We start from the raw sequence: 19271 nt of genomic DNA on the forward strand, positions 1-19271 counted from the left end.
CCAAAAGATGAACAGTTTTTAATCCAGTCAATCCCAGTAAGCAAATATATACCCTTACGTGTGGAGCATCTTGATATTGCCAACTTAGGCAGATGCACATCGATACAAAAAGAAAAGCTTTTGTTTACACTCTTTGATACAGGGTTTAAGATGAGAGAACAAAGAAAATGCACCAAGTTCTACCCCCATCCCCTGAATCTCCCGAGACTCCTTCCTCTGTCCAATTAAATAATTTCATCTTGACTATAAATGCTTTCATAGGGCTTGGTTCTTTTAAAAATACAGACCAAGGCTCCGCATTGCAAATCTGAGACTCAGGACCCCGCAGAAAGGCAGCGTTTGGATTTTGACTGGGTGATGGCCTCCAGCATGGGCCGTGGTTCATAGGCTTGTCCAACCCTTGGATGGTGGACTCCACGGCCACCTGAGGACATATTCGATGACAAATGCTGTGCTTGTTCATTCATTCTGGTTGTCATGACAGCCAGCCAGACAGCCATTTTTTCTTGTAGGCGTTTCTTACAAAGATGGGACAGTGGGAAGGAGGGGGCAGAGGCAGAAGAAGGAAGATGTCAAGTAGGAAATAAACACTCAGGGGTTCAGTGAAACAGCGACAGGGAAGGGGGGCTACATAATATAAGAGGCAGCTCATCTCACAGAGATGCACTCCACGTTGTGGGTTCTTCTTAACTGTGGTTTTTACGTGGGGCAGGTTTTTCAGATCAAAGCTAGCACAGACAGGACCTAACGGCCAAAGGAGTTTTACCACTTTCGGCATCACCAGCGGACCGACCGACTTCTTGTCCTGTCATCTGGTTTGGCAGAAGTCTCTCCAGATCCCCTTTAGCCCCCATGGTTTAAAAGAAAATGCAGAAGAGAAATTTTGAGTACATGGGAAGCAGCCAACTCATTTCACCCCTTCGGGATTTTGGAGAAGTCCAGTGTACCCTGGGTGACTGTGGAGGCCTCCATGGTCACCTCCACTTCCTTCTTTTTGGTTTTGCACCTTTCCCCGCCCTGTCCCACTGAGGATTCTTCTGTCTGATGCCCCGGAGGCTCTCTCCTCTCCCCACCAGGAGCTTTTGCAAGTTTTCTCACTGATAAAACTTCCAGGTTGCTGATTCCTCCAGAGAATTTCAGATGGATGGCACAGTCCATATAAAGGCACTGTTATTCATAAGGCCCAGGCCCTGCCCTAAGCATTGCATTCAATTTCTCATCTTTTTTCACAAAAACCACTGTATGTATCCCCCTGTTATAAAGAGGAAAGTCCTAGAGAGGTCAAAATTTACCCCGGTGACTTTTACATGGGGGCAGCCAAGGCGCCAACCAAGACGGTCGACTCCAGACCTTCTGTCTTAACCTGAACATTTCCCATGAGTGAGCAGGTCTTCGACCTGTTGTGAGAAGTTAGTTCCCAGAAACAAGCCTGAAGGCCCCAGGGCGCCTCTCAGGAACTGACCTGGGATACAAGAGTGTCTAGGCTGCAGCCAGCAAGGGATTCTGCAAGTGGGCTTTGGAGAGGACTGCCTAGGAGGCTCATTATAGGAGGGCTTGCGATGCTCAGATTAATCCTAATGCAGCTTTGCATACTCTCTTTGGGACGACTTTGGTTCCCATCCATTTACTCACCATCCATGGTTTTCTCCTGTATCCATCGCTGCTTTGGAAGGATCCATTGCGAAATCCCTCACTTGTCATCTGAAGGCATGCTATTGCTAAATTCAAGAGAAAGAGAAGGAAAAAAGGGAAATGAAGACAACCTTGGTTTAAAATTTAGCTCTTCCCCTGAAACTGGGAACAAGCGTGTTATTTATGTTGAAACTTCAGCCTGGCTTAGCTCACACAACACCATCTATCAAAATTCCTGGCTTGCAGAGTCATTCTGCCAGACTCAATTATGGAGTTAATTCCACCCTAACTGGAAACAGAGGTTTTGGTTCATTTCCTCTCCAACATCTCTGGGGATGCCTTTGATCCGATTCCAGGGCGTCCAAGTTCAAGCCAGTTTAGTCGGAATCAATGGGCATCTTCTGGCTCATCTTCTGTGAATGTAGAAACACACACACACACTCACACTCACATCCACCCCACACCCACACACAGGTACACATACTCACACATGTGCATGCATGCCCCCCAAAAGCACACACATGCACACTCAACCACACTCAAGCACAGGTGTGCACATGCGCACACACACACATACACACACACACTCAGGCTCCCCTGGAACATCTGGTCGCACGTCTTTAAGAAGGTACATTCTTCTTCCTTCTCAACATTTGCAAGCCATATTATTTGGTTTTTTTCTCACAAGCTGTTTTCGTAGATGGCTGCCTTCATTCTCTCCCTGGTTGCAAAAGCTACATTTCGGAGTGCAGGAACCGACAAGAACAGAACACTGTGTCTTAAGTGAACTCACCGCAGACTTTTTACAACATTGCTATCATCAGATCGCTTCCTCAGACTGAAAGAATTCCTGCCAGTTCTGATACGCAACTGAACTGTGGTTTTTACTCCTCTTGTGGAGAACACGAGGGGCAGTCTGACGGAGTGCACATCGTTCTGTATCTATATGGTTGCATGTAGAAAATATGTTTGCAGAAATATATACAGTGTAACTCCAGTATTCTCATTCATTAGCTTCAAGGTAATACTTTCAAAGTTTTCTACTTTTTGTTCAACTAGATAAGTTTGGTAAACCTGTATGAAAGTATCATTTTTTGTAGGTGACAGTGATTGAATACCATCAATTTTATATGCCTTATTATTAAAAATAAGCTTCCATGCATTGGAAATGTCAGATAGAAGGAGAGTCTGACTTTTGACATTATTGTAAGACGTGTGACAATTAGCTTGAGACAAAGCATAAAACTTTAAAAAGTATTCAGTGAATTAAGCTGAATTAAAATAAGATTATACGCAAACTTTCTACACAGGGACACTTATGTTTAGTGACAAGCCATTTATATGGCACAAGCAAGCATGTACTTTATTTTCCATTTCTTTATTTTTTTGGCCGGGCCATGAAGTGGGCGGGACCTTAGTTCCGTCACCAGCGATCGAACCCGTGACCGCTGCAGTGGAAACGCCAAGTCTTAACCACTGGACCATCAGGGAATTCCCAAGCATGTACTTTAGTAGAATACACAAAAGTACAGTATATATTTTGAGCAGATATTCACATTTAGGGAAAGGGCAATATATTTAACTTTATCATGTTCTTGAGATATTAATAAAACATGGCAATGTAGCCACACAGGCAAAATATACTCCTGAACAGGAAAAGCTCTTTTGTAAGTTTCATACAGTATTTTCATCAGAGACCCAGAAGGACAGGTTAAATAAGAACCACAGAAAAAGCAGATGCATAGCGCTATAATTTAACGGAAAAAAACGGTAGTTTCATCTTTCTTGTGTGAAGATGAAGTATTTTGATTTTAAGTGTTACTCCATTACCAGATTGCATGTGAGTTTTTCTTATAACTGGGAAGGTGTGTAGACTTTTTTTTTTTTTTTTTTGCGGTACGCGGGCCTCTCACTGTTGTGGCCTCTCCCGTTGCGGAGCACAGGCTCCGGACGCGCAGGCTCAGCGGCCATGGCTCACGGGCCCAGCCGCTCCGCGGCACGTGGGATCTTCCCGGACCGGGGCACGAACCCGTGTCCCCTGCACCGGCAGGCGGACTCTCAACCACTGCGCCACCAGCGAAGCCCCTGTGTAGCCTTTTTAACCCTACTTTTCAGCTAGCGGGCTGCTCCCAAGGTCAAGTTGTCTGAGGAAACACCCAGAGCTCACAGTCAATTGTTGGCATGGGTCAGTGGCTAAAGGACACAGGTTACTGATCCCCTGGGACAGAGGGATGCTAGGACTCAGCTTCTAGAACTGTGGTGAACAAACCTTAGATGCACCTTCGTCGTTTCATTTCTGAGAAGGAAAGTCAAATTGTCACTTAGCTAGGCATTTTCTGACACTAATGCTGCACATTCACATCCCATGTCTTTGGGGTGTTGACGGTCATAGATTTTGGGTTCTGACTGCTTGAGTTCGAGGTCCTTGTTAGCTGTATGACTTGGGGTGAGTTATTTAGCCCGAAAATTAGTTTCCTCCTGTTGGAGTCTTGACAATCTCTTATCCTTAGGGCTGATGTGGGAGTTGAATGAGAAAACTCCTGTAAAGCTTTTTAGCAGTGAGCACATCACCTGTGGAGTATTCGGTCAGTGTTTTCTGGGGAACACTGCCACCGAATTACTTTCCATGCTGGGACTTTTAACCCCATATCTCAGGCCTTTGGCAATAAGGAAACAGTTCGTTTCCGGCTTGGGAGCGAAAACGGTGACTCCAACTTTATGACAGGAAATACAATCCAAACAATACGATTTTTCCCCCCCAGACTCAAGTTTCCTCCTTGAGATCACTGTGGTAGCCTTTGCTGAATCTCCACGGGCACTTACAACGCTGGTTTCCAAAGGCTGGACCCGTGAGAGCACCCCGTGCGTTCCAGTAATGCCTACTTTTTGAATGTCAGAATTATCTCACCCAAATCATTCAAGCCGGGGCTGCAGCCCTCGACTCTATCACTTTCTCTCCAGCGGACACATCCCTAATGAGGTCAAAGGGAGCATTTGGATGCCAGAACTCATTGGTCTGGCATAAGTGTCATAAATCTCGGAGTTGAAGGGCACATTCGATGTTATTATTCGAATCCCTTCACTTTGCAGAGGGTGGAACCACGACTGAGCCAGCGGAGGGAGGATATGTCCGGTTGTTTCCCTGCAACTTTGCAGAGTTTAACTACTACGGTCTGAACCTTAGAGGAGCAGGACCGGGTAACAAACTCCTCTTAACAGCTGTAATCTCCTTAGCCTGATGTGCCCTTACTGTGAGGGTGGTCGTTCACAGGAGAAAAGGGAGGAGGAAGCTTCCTTCTCTGTACAGTTGTTCAAATAAAAACATAATACCCCAAGACGTGGCAGGGTCCCCGTATGCAGGCGCTGCTTGCCATCTTGTGCATCGTCTTGCCGTTTGTCTGACCGGCTCAAGGGTAGGCTGGAGCGCTTCTGCTCTGGTAGTTCCCTGCGCATGATTTCATACCCACTTTTGCCTTTTGAAGGGTCTGGCTTCCAGTCACCCAGAACCCCGTCTGCATGTGGCATGATCTTTCTGGCAGGAGTGTAAACAACTTCCCTCTGATGTGCTGTCGCAAAGCAGCATATATCCAGCCTGGTCCCCCAGCCTCAGTCGTTTGGATTTAGTCTAGGTTAATGTTTTCATGGCGCTCAGATCTGGAAGCCAGCCAACAGAGGAAACATACAACCCATGCCAACAGCAGACGTTCAAAGATGTTTTTTACCTCCTTCTCTCATCAATACTTTAAGGAAGCATTCATTTCATACTTCTTTTTCTTTTTTAAACTTCCTCTGGGAAGGTTAAAAAGGAAAGGGCTTATTAGTGCTTAGCCTCTGAATTCGTTGTTACCTGCACATCCAGACCTCCGATGACATGTCCACAATGCACTTGCCATCTGTGTCAGGAAGATTTTTACAGGTTCCAACATTCAGCTTGGATAAAATGACCAAAATCAGGGAAGCCAGCTGAGGTTTATCCATACGTACCTAAAAGAGGCTTCTTATTTATTCAATAAACATTTAAACCAAAGAAGGTTTAAATGTTTATTGAATAAATGAATGACTGATCTCCATAGCCATCTCGCTGCTGTGATTGGAGACAGACTTAATTCACACTCTGCATGCTTATTTCAAATATCTGTCTGCAGAGAATTTTTCTTTAAATACACATTTTTATCTTGGAATAATTTTAGATTTTCAGAAAAGTGGCACGCATCGTTCGGAGAACTTCCCTAATGTTAATATCCTGTGTAACCATGGCGTGTTTGTTAAGACCCTGACGTTAACATTGCTGTAATACTCTAGACTTTATCAGCTTTTACCATTTTTTAAACTAATGTTCATTTTCTCTTCCAGGATTTAATTCAGGATACCGTATTATGTTTAGAAGAAGTTGGGTGTTTTGTTTTTTTGTTTCCTCCCTCATAAAATTAAACGAGCAAAACTTCCCCCCTAAGAAAATAGCAATTGATGAATTTTATTAGGGGTTGGCCGGATTATTCTACAAAGGGCCAGATAGTAAAGTGAGGCTTTGTATCCATGTGCCTTTGCCGTTGCAGTGCAAAAGCAGTCACAGACTATAGGTAAACAAATGAGCATAGCTGTGTTCCAATAAAACTTTATTTGCAAAACATGAGGTGGCCCTATTTGAGTTTCAGGCAACAGTGAGCTATGATTTAACATCCAGCCTGGTGTAATAGTCACTAAAACCTACCTTATCTCATTGTTACCGAAGTGTTTAGGGTCCTCCTATGCCCTGGAGCGAGTGGGCCCTGTGCTGAACGAGCTAAATAGACCCCTCTCTCCTGTGGTCCAGACTGAAGGTGGCAGAATTCTCTTTACTGAAGGATTCTCTGTCTGCTTTTATCTACACCCAGAAATCCTCTTCCATAATAGCAACAGAACAATCATTATACAAATTTAAATGGCCAATTCATGATTATTGTCATGCCCTAAGGGTGTGAGTTAATACCTGCTTGGGCTGGGGGATGCTTTTGAACAAACGATCTGGTGACTCTAGCTAATCAGTTCCATTTAACTGAAATTTATTTCTGTAAAATTCATTTACCTTTCATGTAGTTATGTTTGGAGGTTACTTCTTTGAGAAGCGTGCTATTCATTCTGAACTGTTAATCTTTCTTTTTTTTTTTTTTGAATATATTCTTTGGAGCACTTTTATTCTTATTCTTTGGAGCACTTTTAGGTTCACAGAAGAATTGAGCTGGAGGTACGGAGCGTCCCCATATGCCCCCTGCTCGCACAAATGCACAGATTCCCCCACTGTGCCCACTGTGATGGCTCATTTTATGTGTCAACTTGGCTGGGCCACGGGTGCCGAGATCTTTGCTCAAACAGTATTCCGGGTGTGTCTGCGAGGGCGTATTGGGTGGGATTACCATCTGAATTGGTAGACTGAGTAAAGCATGTTGCCCTCCCCCATGTTGGTGGGCCTCACCCAATCAGTCGAAGGCCTGAATACGACAATGGCTGACCTTCCCCAAGTAAGAGAGAATGCCTCCTGCCTGACTGGTTTTTAATTGGGACATTGGCTTTTCCTGCGTTCGAGCTTGCTGGCCTTTGGAGTGGAACTTACAGCATCTGTTCTCCTGGGTCTCCAGTGTCGACTGCAGATTTTCATAGTCACACCTCCATAAACACGGGAGCCAATTCCTTATGATAAATCTCTTGATGCATCCACATCCTATTGGTCTTGTTTCGCTGGAGAACCCTGACTAATACATCCACCATCAACAACCCCCGCCAGAATGGTACAGCTGATGGACCTCCGTTGACACATCATCACCCGGAGTCTATACTTCACAGGCGGGTTCACTCTTGTGAACACCAAGAGTTGGGGTTTGGACAAATGTATAATGACATAGAACCATTCACTCCCTTCAAAATCCTCTGCGCTCTATGTATTCATCCCTTTCTCTCCGCCTCCTTTCAACCCTGACAACCACTGATCTTTTTAGCTTTTGCCTTTCTCCAGAATTTCATAATTGGAATCGTGCAGTAGATAGCAGTTTCAGATTTTGCTTAGTATTATTTAGGTTTCCTTCAAGTCTTTCTGTACCTTAATAATGCTCTTCTTTTTAGAGCTGAATAATATTCCATTGTCTGGATCTACCAAGTTTATTTATTCATCTTCCTACTGAAGGACATCTTGGTTGCTTCCAAGTTTTGGCGATTATGAATAAAGCTGCTATAAACATCCATGTGCAGGTTTTTGTGTGGACATAAGTTTTCAGCTCCTTTGGATAAATACCAAGGAGTGTGATAGCTGGATCATATGGTAAGAGTATGTTTAGTTTTGTAGGAAACTGACAAACTGTTTTCCAAAGTGGACCATTTTGTGTTTCCACCAGCGATGAGTAAAAGCCCCTGTTGCTCCACGTCTCCACCGGCATTTGGTTTTGTCTATATTCTGGATTTTGGTCATGCTAATAGGTATGTAGTGACATCTCATTATCGTCTTAATTTGCATTTCCCTAATGACCTATGATGTTTATGTATTTTCATATACTTACTTGCTATCTTCATATATTCTTTGGTGAGGTGTCTGTTCAGATATGTTGTCTATTTTTAAAGCTGGGTTGTTCATTTTCTTATTGTTGAGTTGTAAGAGTTCTTTGCATATTTTGGGTACCATTCCTTGGTCAGATGTGTCATTGGCAAATACTTCCCCACAATCTTCTGTGGCTTGTCTCTTCCTCTCGACAGTGTCCTTTGCAGAGCAGTGGTTTTTAATTTTAATGAAGTCCAGCTTATTCATTGTTTCTTTCTTGGTACATGTTTTTAGGGATGTTGTCACCAAATCCAAACTCATCTAGATTTGCTCCTAGGTTACCTTCTAGGAGTTTATGGTTTTGCATTTTACACTTATTTCTATCATCTATTTTGAGTTAATTTTTGTGAAGGGTGTAAGGTCTGTGTCTAGAACTATGTTTTTGCATGTGGATGTCCAGTTGTTTCAACACCATTTGTTGAAGAGACTATCCTTTCTCCATTGATTTGCCTTTGCCTTTGGCTTTATTTGTATGGGCCTATTTCTGGGCTATGTATTTTGTTCATTGATCTATTTTGTCTGTCCTTTTGCCAATATCACACTGTCATAATTGCTGTAGTTCTATAGTAAATCTTGAAGTTGGGTAGTATCAGTCCCCTAACTTTTTTCTTCTTAGATATTGGGATGCTGTTCTGGGTTTATTAATTTTTCAAAATTTTGTAAGATTTTGAGATATGGATTCTTCAGACCTATCTCTTTTTTGTGTGTTATAAGTAAAAATACATATGGCTTTTAATTAATACACATAAATTCCTTGGAAATCGTTACTTCTTTTCTAGGCCCTAAGCCCTCCCTCTATTTTGAGCTTCCTTGGAATTCACTTAGAGCTTGATTTTGTTTCATTTTTTCTGTCAGGGAACCATGTGCACAATGCTGTTATTTGGTTGTTTTAAAAAATTCTCTGTAAGCTTTTAACGCCCCAGTTAGCATCTGTAGGAGCCACAGTTTGGGGTCTCCATAGCTGTGGAAAATGTATTTCTCAGAGTTACAAGGTGTGGTTTTTGGCATGTTCAGTAAAAAAACAAACAATAGTAAAAAGGAATTTCTAAGAACATTCTTTCACCTATGAGTAATCTCTTTTTATTTTGTGCTTGACCTGTCTAAAAAGGAATTGATCCTCCTAGGAATACCCCCAGGTTTCACGAGACCCCGAGGAAATTGCAGTTTATGACAGAGCTAAAAAAAATTGATGAGCGTTGATATTACAGAAGAAGGAATTGACAACTTTGCTTTGTGATTGCAGACTGCTTGATTTCTCCTTCCCTTGCCTTGTCTGTGGAGTTTCTTGGGCCCAGGAATGTGACTGGGAAAATCAAGCAGACTAGAGAATGTCATTGCTCGTGGTTTAACACATCCTTGTCTAGAGTAGAGTTTGATAGACTGGTTGGTACAGTCATTATTGGAAAGAAAACTGGGGATTGTCCATTTGGGGATTAATGTTTCATTTTAAATCAGTGATTTTTAGCCTAGTTTTTTTTGAACACTTTGGGAATCTCCTGGCGGTTATGGATTGGGTCCCTAGAAAAATACACAGTTACACAAAATTTTGCTTCCAGTTTTTAAGAGATTCAAAGACCCTCTGCACCTCAGAATGTGAGCCCATCTTTTAAAATCTTACTTTTGAACTTATTTCAAGGGTGTATATCATATATACCACGTAAATTTTTCTAAGTTGTGTTTCCTGGATGGATACTCTGTTTACTATAACAGTTTTGCTTCAATGCTGTAAACCAAGAGTGAGCCAACTGTGGCCCCTGGGTCTGATATGGGCACCCATCTGTTTTTGTAAATAAAGTTTTATTGGAACATGGCCCCGACCATTTGTGTATGCATTGTCTACTGCTGCTTTCATGCTACAAAAGCAAAGTGAATAGTTGGGAGCGAGGCTGCAGGGCCTGAAAAGCAGAAATTATTTACTATTTGGACCTTTTTGGAGAAACCTGACTGACTCCTGCTACCAAGAGTGAAATCTTGGAAAATGGAATTTATGGTTTTTCATTTAATTCACATCGATAGTTAGCTATATTTGAAATATTCTCCGAATCACAGGAGCTTAATATTTCTGTAGCAGGATGCTTAACGAGACTTTCCCTGTTATCTCAAAATCTGGACCAAGCTTCCAAGCTGAGACAATGATCGCTCATCCTCCAGGGTGAGAACAAGACCCCCCCCAGCCTCACCCCTGCTCCACAAGAGACCTGCAGTGGCTCCACTCAACTTTCCCTACACCCCCTGCTCTTGAACACGCTGTCTAGTAAATAAATGAGTGAAGCTCTAAAGGTTGCCATTGTTTCATATTAACGGGGTATCATGTGTGTTTACCTTCCTCACCTTTCTGCAGAGAGAATCAAATAAGAGTATGTACCGTAGCACCCAACCCTCACTCTTACCCGATGCTGCTGCTTCTACTTCTTGTATAAAAAGTAGAAACTCACTAGGGGAAAACGTAGGGTGGTTTTGAGAGTTGCATTCACTCTTTTCTTCAGCCAGCATTCATTGGGCGGCTTCCCTGTGCACTACTCTGAATGTGGCACCAGAAGTGTAAAGACAAATCAGACAGTGGGACTGTCGTGCAGCTGGTGGCCAAGCCTGGACCTCCCTTCAATCTTCTATGAAGAAGTATGCTTGAAGTTGAACCTGGGTGTTGAGAGGGAGCTCTGTGATGTGGGAGGGGAGAGGGTCCCAGGCTGAGGGGTTTGCCAGCATATTCGGGGGCGGGGATAGGGGATGCGCACAGTGGGACCCAGAGGATGCCCAGGGTACCGGCCGGATGCAAGGAAAGTTTGAGTGTGACCCTGAGGCTGGGGAGTTGTGCTGATCTGAACGGTTCCCCAGAAATTCATGTCCTTCTGGAACTGTGAGCTTGGAAATAGGGTCTTGCTGATGTGATCAAGTTAAGAGGATGTGGATTAGGTTATGCCCGAATCCAATGATTGCATCCTTGTAAGAAGAGGGAAATTTGGACACAGACACATGAAAGGAAGGTGGCCACGTTTCAATGAGCACCAAGGATGGCTAGCAACCCCCGGAAGCAGGAAGAAGCTAGGAAGGTTCCTCCTCTCCAGGTTTCAAAGGGAGCCCGGACCTGCCTTCACCTTGACTGTGGACGTCTAGCCTGCAGGACTGTGAAAGAATAAACCTGTGTCCTTGTGGCCACCTACTTTGCGGGACTTTGTGTGGCTGGGCAGCAGCTGCGCCCTCAGGGCCCCGTGTGTCATGGGACAGCTCTCCTAGCGGTGTGCTCGTATGCTCTGATTTGCGTTCTGTGAAGGTCTCCCGCTGCTGGGCGGTGAGGGGCTGTGAGCACAGTAGGAAGAGGCGAGGAGACCTGGCAGCCGGCCACTGCCATGCCCAGGTGGGAGGGCCAGGGGCTCTGTCCACATGGTGGCAGCGGGACAGATGTGCCGTCGAGCCTGCAGACAGGAGCGAGTGGGCTTGCTATGGGCTGGCAGATTTTTGGGGGACAAGCGTGAAGCCAGGAAACGAGGCTGCCAAGGTCATCTGGGGAGTCCTGGGAGAGCTGCGGGTGGGAGCGGGGGTAGTGGAGGGAAGGGGATGGTGATGGCGGTGGAGACAGGTGAGCAGAAGGGAGGGCCTTCCTGGGGTTCTGGCTTTAGACACTGCATAGAGGGAGGTGCCGGTTACTGAGCCGAAAGGCTGGGGTGACCCCAGGATGGAGGAGAGAGAGAGAGAGAGAGAGAGAGAGAGAGTGTTTTGCCCTCGACTTGTCAATTTCACGTCTGGAAAAGTCCGGGAGGAGGTGTTGTCACTTCTACCTCACTCACTTCTCCATTTCCAATCTAATTTTTTTTTTTTTTTAGTTTACCTTAGTTACTTTAGATTAACATTTTTCTGTGGTCCATCTTGCTTATTTAGTGAGTTATACAGGCTTATTTACTGAGTTATACCCTCTTTTATCATGCTTTGCTTTATTGCACTTCAAAGATATTGCTTTTTTTTTGTTTTTTTTTCAAATTGAGACTTTGGGGCAACCTGCATGGAGCAAACCTATTGGCACCATTTTTCAAATAGCATTTGCTCGCTTGGTGTCTCTGTGTCCCATTTTGGTAATTCTTGCAATATTTCAAACTTTTTCATTATTATTATTGTATTTGTTATGGCACTCTGTGGTCAGTGACCTTTGATGGTACTAGTACGCCTCGGGGAAGGCTCAGAAGATGGTTAGCATTTTTTAGCAATAAAGTTTTTTCTCAATTAAAAAAAACTTAACGTATTCTTTTTTTTAGACATAATGTTATTGCACACCTAATAGACTACAGTCTAGTGTAAACATAACTTTAAAATGCCCTGGGGAGCTTCCCTGGTGGCGCAGTGGTTGGGAGTCCACCTGCCGATGCAGGGGATGCGGGTTCGTGCCCCGGTCCGGGAGGATCCCACATGTCGCGGAGCGGCTGGGCCCGTGAGCCATGGCCGTTGAGCCTGCGCGTCCGGAGCCTGTGCTCCGCAAAAGGAGAGGCCACAATAGTGAGAGGCCCGCGTACCGCAAAAAAAAAAAAAAAAAAACCAAAGCCCTGGGAAACCAAAAATATTCTTGTTTTATTGTGATGTCCGCTTTATGGCAATGGTCTGGAACCAAACACCCAGTATTTTGAGGTGTGCCTGTTTTCAGGTTTTGTTTTTCAAGGCTGGGGAACATCTTTTTCTCATTCTTAGCCCTGGAGAAGACAAGCACATGGTGATATTCATGGAGACATAGCATTGGACGCAGAGCTTCTAGCTTTGGGAGAGGTGGGACCTTTGCCCTCAGAAGATCCCCCTTAAGGTAAGTCGGCAAATCACTCAGTGAAATGGCCCAGCTGCAGAGGGCAGGGCTGATCAGACCTTCGGGTTCAGGCTGTCCAGGGTCCTGCTGGCGCTACGGCATAGCGGCTTCCCTGCACCTCTGCCGGGGCCGGGCCTCACCCTCCTCCAGGCCCTGCCCGCATACTCATGCTCACTGTTACTGCTGGGGACCACTGGTCACCTGCTACTGCTCTGTCCTGGATGGGTCAGGGCCTGTATCCCACCAGCATCCCAATTCCTGGGTAGCTTTCCGAACAGGAAGTGGAAATGGCTTCTTCTTTTCTTCACTGTGCATTTTTAGTGCAATGCATAGTTAATTTAATTTAATTTCTTAGTTTCTTATAGTTCTCTGTCTCTAGGAACTTTGGGAAAATTTACCTGAGTCTTGTTTTGGGGGATATTTGAAGGATCTAACCTGCTGTACCCCAATGCCCGCTCCCCTGAGATGTCAGTCCAGCTCCAGTACAAGCCTCATCTGGGGAGCATCCCGTGCTCTGGGCCTTCAAAGGGTGCAGATAAGACGCACTGCTTTCTGTTGCAAAAATCTTAACTTCAGCTTATAGCCTGATAGAGCATCAAAGATGTTTGCCATTTCGTGCTTGAGTACCACTGTATCTCCGGACATCCAACACCTGACCACTCTTCTGGTCAAGACAGGATTTCAGTGAAGGACCTTATCACCAGGACGAACCTTCCTGAGCTCTCCGGGTGCCTACAAATATGTATCAACTCTCTTGTCACAATCAATAGTCTTCTATGTAGAGACAATAAGGAAAATGTGTACTTCTTAATACATTGATTTTCTCCAGAAATTTACTGATCACATAAAATGAAGTTGAGCAAAACATGCTACATTTGACAATCATTTTTAATGTCTTTGTGCAATCTTCCTTTTTTTAAAAAAAGGGGGAATATTTTAGTGCTAAAGCATTTCGCGAGTTGCTAGGCACCAGTTCGTATGTTGGTGTAACACAACGCAGAAGTTTTGACAGGACAATTGTCCTCCCGAGGCAGTCATTATCCACGTAGAGCAAACAGTCTGGGAATGCCAGAAATTAGGGGGCTTCTCATTTTTTGACCTAGAAGGGCTGATCCAGACTCGTTTATAGACCTGAGCTGGATGAGTTAACATGAGTAGTAAATAGCGTTCAGAAGCATTTAGCCTGCTAGCAATTACATAAGCAAAACCACTGGATCAAAACAAACAAATAAAAATATTGTTTTGGTGTGTGTGGGACCGTACTGCACAGTTTGAACTCCTTGCACTGACCCTATAATTAGTTGTGACTGCCCCTGACGTGGAGGTACCTGGATGGGGTGGGAGGAAATGGTTTCACCAACAGACAATTGTCATATTTGCATGACCTAACTTGACCTCACTTCCCAGAGAGGAGCTCATTTGGACAAACTACATCCCCCGTGTGCAAAATCTGAATTGGCAAATGCAGTGAAACTAACAAAAACGTAACAATCCATGAAGAAAGTCCAAATCAATTTCACAACACGAAGAGGTGAGAAGAAGCAAACGGTTGTCAGTGTGAAAAACAATGAACTGGGGAAAAACACACGGGACTCCAGCCCTCTCGCCTCAGCCTCGGTCAGACCGCGTGTCCCTTTTGAATGTGCCATGAGCACAGAAATATGAACGTGAAATACGGCAAATTGTTACCCTGTGTTTCTTCTGAACGGCACAGACTTTTTGTTAGGATGGGAATCAGTCTATGAAAAGAAATCAATCTGTCAATATGTTCTTGCTTTTCTCCACCGGCAAGAAACTCAGCTTATTTTGAAAAGCCAAAAGGAACACAGGCTGCCTTTTAGAATTAAATGCCCCCAGGAAGCTTAGCCTTTGGAGGTCACATTTTCTTAAAAGACAAGGAGAGCTCCTTAGCTTGCCTGGTCATGAGGAGGTGGAGAAAGCAAGCCTGCGTTGATGAGATGAGCTTCCTCTGGTACCTTGGAAACCGCCCTGCTGCCCTCTGTGGAGGGCGGGTCAGGCAGGGAATCCACAGGGGCCCGTGTGGGTGGGAGGGACATAATTCTGCACCAGAAGAGATACCTTGGGGATGCAGGCCAAGAGAGGTCAGAACATCTCCTTTGCTCTCTTTCAAGGAGCTCTGTGATTGATAAATAGACTACTTGAAAATTACCAAGACCCCCTCCCCTGCCCCGAGAGTTTGGGGAGTAGAAACAGGACAGGGTACTCTAACTCCCATGCGGTGGCTTATTGAGAAAAAAATGTAGCCTTCATCTGTCTTCTGTCTGTAATTCCCTCTCCCCATGAGCTCCTTTCCACCCTGGGCTTCTCATCTTGAAGGAAGGAAAAAAAGGATTTATATCAAGTCGTAGGGTATTCTTGCCAAACCTAGTAGATTCAATTGTTCAAAGCTCCTGGGTTTGTGTAAAAAAAAAAAAAAAAAAAAAAAACAAACAAACATGAAAAGCAAAACCCTAAAACCTCCAGCAAATTTGAAATACACAGTCAATGAGTGACAATATTTATCTTGTGGAAAAGACCTTTAAATAAAGCCTCAGAGGAAAAACAAAAGAAAAATAATCGTTTGGTATATTTCCCCAACATATTGGCTTTTTAATTGTCAGTGTATGCATTTTTGCTTCCGCCAAGAAATCTGCATCCCTGCTTCGTCCTGAAGATTGAGCCTCACCAGGCAAGTCTGTTACTATGGCAAACGCTTTTATCGGAAGACGAATGTAAATGAGAGGAACTCACAAAATGTACGGCGAAAACAGCAAGGCAGGAAAACATTCTTCGTTCTTGGGTCCGAGCCTTTGAAAGGAGGCGGTGACAATGAAATATTTAACAATTACTTATTGGGTGAGCAACCTTACTGTAGGAACCGTAGGAGGTACAAGGCAAAAATGGATCTGTTTCCTGGTCTCAAGGACCTTACATTCCATCCGGGAATGCTGATGTAATCACAACAGACAGATGAGCCCCTTAACGTAATACACATGTGATGGACTGGGAAATAAATTATTTAGGCAACGGGTGCTACAGGAACCCAGATAAGGGAGCTACGATGGGCAACGTTTGCTCAAGAAAGGCCTCCTTGGGGAAGGGGTCTGTAGACTTTGTTTTTTAATGGTGGATGGTGTTGGATGGGTCAGAGAGAGTAAGGGTTATGGAAAAGTTCAAATGTATACTTGAGGGTTTAGGGGGTTGACTAAAATAGGGAAGCTGTGAAGGAAAAAGTTGGGATCCCAGATTTAAAAGATAAATGAGTCTACATTCTGGGGGCTCCTTTTGAAATGCTAAGGGATTTGGACGTTATCCTATAGGAAAGGAATAGATACTCAAGATATTCGATGGGTTCTGGTTTCCCAGTTCTTTCAAAATAATGACAACTGTTGAATGATGACCCTTGGGCCACCTTCCCCCGCTGGGGTCAGGCACGGTGAGTCCTAATTCAGCAGTTCATCAGCTCACTATCCAGTTTTGCTCTAGTTTCTATTCTGAGGTTGGCAAACACTTCCCTGGAGTGTATTGTACTCTCTGTTTCCAGGCTACCCCTCGCGTAGCTCAGCCTCTGCAGAGTTTAGGCTTTCTGCCAACAAGCCCCAATCTGTCCCTAAATCAACACTCGGTGTCTGCTGCAGTATCTCTCCAAAGGTTGCTGCCCACCTGCTTGAACCTGCCGGTTTCTAGGGTTACAGGCTCATGCCGGGCTCACTGCCGTGGGCAGGGCCGGGCTTCTGGGGGAATGGCTTGCACACTTCACGTACACTTGACCTGCCTTCCAACAATCTTCTGGCTGCTGCCCAGCTCTCCAGACTCACATTTCCAAGTGCTAGAAAGGTCCCAGCTCCATCACCCTTCCCTAGCTGGATGCTTAGACCTAGTGGATACACTGTCTCCAGCTGGAATGTTGGCTCAGCTCTTCCCCACTCAACCTATCTCCTAGCTAAGCAGACGTGGGCAAGGAGTAGGATCTACAAAGCAGTGCCCTAGAGCATTAAAATTGCCATTGTGTAAAATATATCAAAAGAGTAAAAAAAAAAGGAAGAAAACTAGTTAAGAGAGTTTCAGTGTCCCATGAGGTGAAAAGATCTGGGCTAGGGAGGTGATACTAGACTAGAAAGGAAGGGTTAGATATGAGATAGATGGGAAAATGGACCAGGGTCGGTGACTCCTTGACCCTAAAGAACAAACAGAGGGGAGTCCAAGGTGCCTGAAGAGTTTCTGGTGTGGGAGGTGGAGAGGATGAGGGTGCCGTTCGCAGAAATAAGGAAACAGAAGGGACATTTACCATCCCTATTTAGGGATGGGTGGGTTGAATTTAAATACTCAAGTAAAAATGGAAATTTTCCTCAATGTCTTGGAGGGAGAAACGTTGCTAGTGGGTGAATTTGCTAGTGAAGAAAAAAAAAAAAGGAACAAACTGGTAAGAGATAAAGGAATTAGCTTAGGGAAATGTTCATATTTAAGAAGAAGTTAGAGAGAGGAAGAGGAAGAAAAGTCAATAAAGTGATAGAGAAGTGAGAGCCAAAGAGGTCACGATTGAACCAAGGCAATTCGGGGTCACAGAAGTCAAATAAATAGCTCAAAATTTCAAAAGAAATACACTAGTCATGTCACATGATCTTGAGGAGTCGCGGTGAATGGGGAATAAATACATAACTGGGAGAGAGGAATTCACGGCTCCTCACTGGTGCAATTTCTCTCTAGTGGTGGCAACAGAGCCAGACTCAGCTAGCCAGGAAGCCAATAATTATAAATAATTCTAGAAGTTTGCAGCTAGATTTGGGTATGAATAAGCAGTGATCGTTGAGAAATTTGGCAACAACAGGAATGAGGGCTTCTGCACACTGTGGGCGAAGCATTTACAGAGACTGAAAAGATGCAGAATAAAGAGGTAGTTGTTTAGAAAAGGGGAAGGAGATGGGGTGCAGTTCTCATGCCTCTCAGCCGGTTTTGTAAATAAGTTAGAGACAAAATCACTTACCCGGGAGGGGTACGGAGGACTGGGAACTTGAACTGAGGACAAATGATGGGGAGGGTCATTAATAGCTTATGGGTTAAGGAGAAAAGGCAAGTACAAGACATACAGGAAGTCACAGTGCAGTCGTAAGGGCCAATTGAAAGGAGAGAACACGCAGTTTTAGTGAGTTCAAACAGCTCTGTGAGAACAAGGCAGTGGAGCCCAACAGCGGGATGAAGGAAAGCAATGAACTTGACCCAGAGGTCAAGTTCACTGGTAGTCATGGCTGAAGTTCAAGGGCGAAGGAAATCCAGGTTAGTGTAAGTTGAAGTAGTATCATGGGGTTTAGGGCTTCAATATATGAGTCTGAGAGGGGCATGGTTCTGTCCCCACCAGCTTCTTGTCCTTTCCTGTTTAGTCTGGGCAAAGGGCAAAGTCCAACTTCAGAGAATCCTACCACAGTTGCTTCAGCGCATTCCTGAGTGAGGCCGTGGCATCCCTCTAGGAAAGAGGATGCTAGGACACAGTGATGTGGAGGGTGGACACGTCAAGCAAAAGAATCCCTCCTCCAGGGGAGAAGCAGCGACAGACTTGGGCGGGAGCAGTAATGAGGATGAAATGTCACCGGTACAACCCTGAACCTGGTTTATAACCTCGGGAATAAATGGCGACCGAGGATTTGTTTACACAGCAGAGGGGAGCTTGAGATCTGTGGACATTTACAACTTTCTAAATGTGTAATTCCTTCAGGGACAGCAAAATAACCCACTATTTTCCAACGCTATTAAATATTGATAAGTAGGAGATGGCCTCTCTTTAAAAGCGGAGATTTTTAAAAGGAGATTTCTGCGTCGTGGGCCACAGATTTGAGTGAATCCCTGACCAGTGAGAATGAGAACATTTAAAATGACACTCTTCCCTGGTCCAGCGCTTTTTTCCTATTTATTCTAAGGGCCTAAACTTCCTGTGCTTATGTCTTCATGCAGCTATGTCGAAATAAGTGGCATTTAGCTGCTCAGCGTGATGAAGTGCTAAATGTGGTTTGTGCCAGATTTAATTGCCGCTACAGATGACAGCAAGGCTCTGTCCCTTGGCCTGAACCTGGACTGCAGCTTGGCTGATTCTGCGGTTTGGTCATTCTTGCTACGGCTGCGGATCACTGCAGGATTGATTTGATTGGTATTGACCGTGAAGAGAGCTCCACGGAACGGTTGGGCTGGACCAAAGTCTAGTTCAGATGTTCAGTTGAGCTACAACCATTGTCTAAATGTATATTTTAAAATACACATTCCAAACAAAAAAGAACGACGAAGGAGAGAGCATCGTGAAGA

The sequence above is a fragment of the Monodon monoceros genome, unplaced genomic scaffold, assembly GCF_005190385.1.
Source record: "Monodon monoceros isolate NGI ecotype Baffin Bay Population unplaced genomic scaffold, NGI_Narwhal_1 Super_Scaffold_8, whole genome shotgun sequence".
Lineage (NCBI taxonomy): Eukaryota > Metazoa > Chordata > Mammalia > Artiodactyla > Monodontidae > Monodon > Monodon monoceros.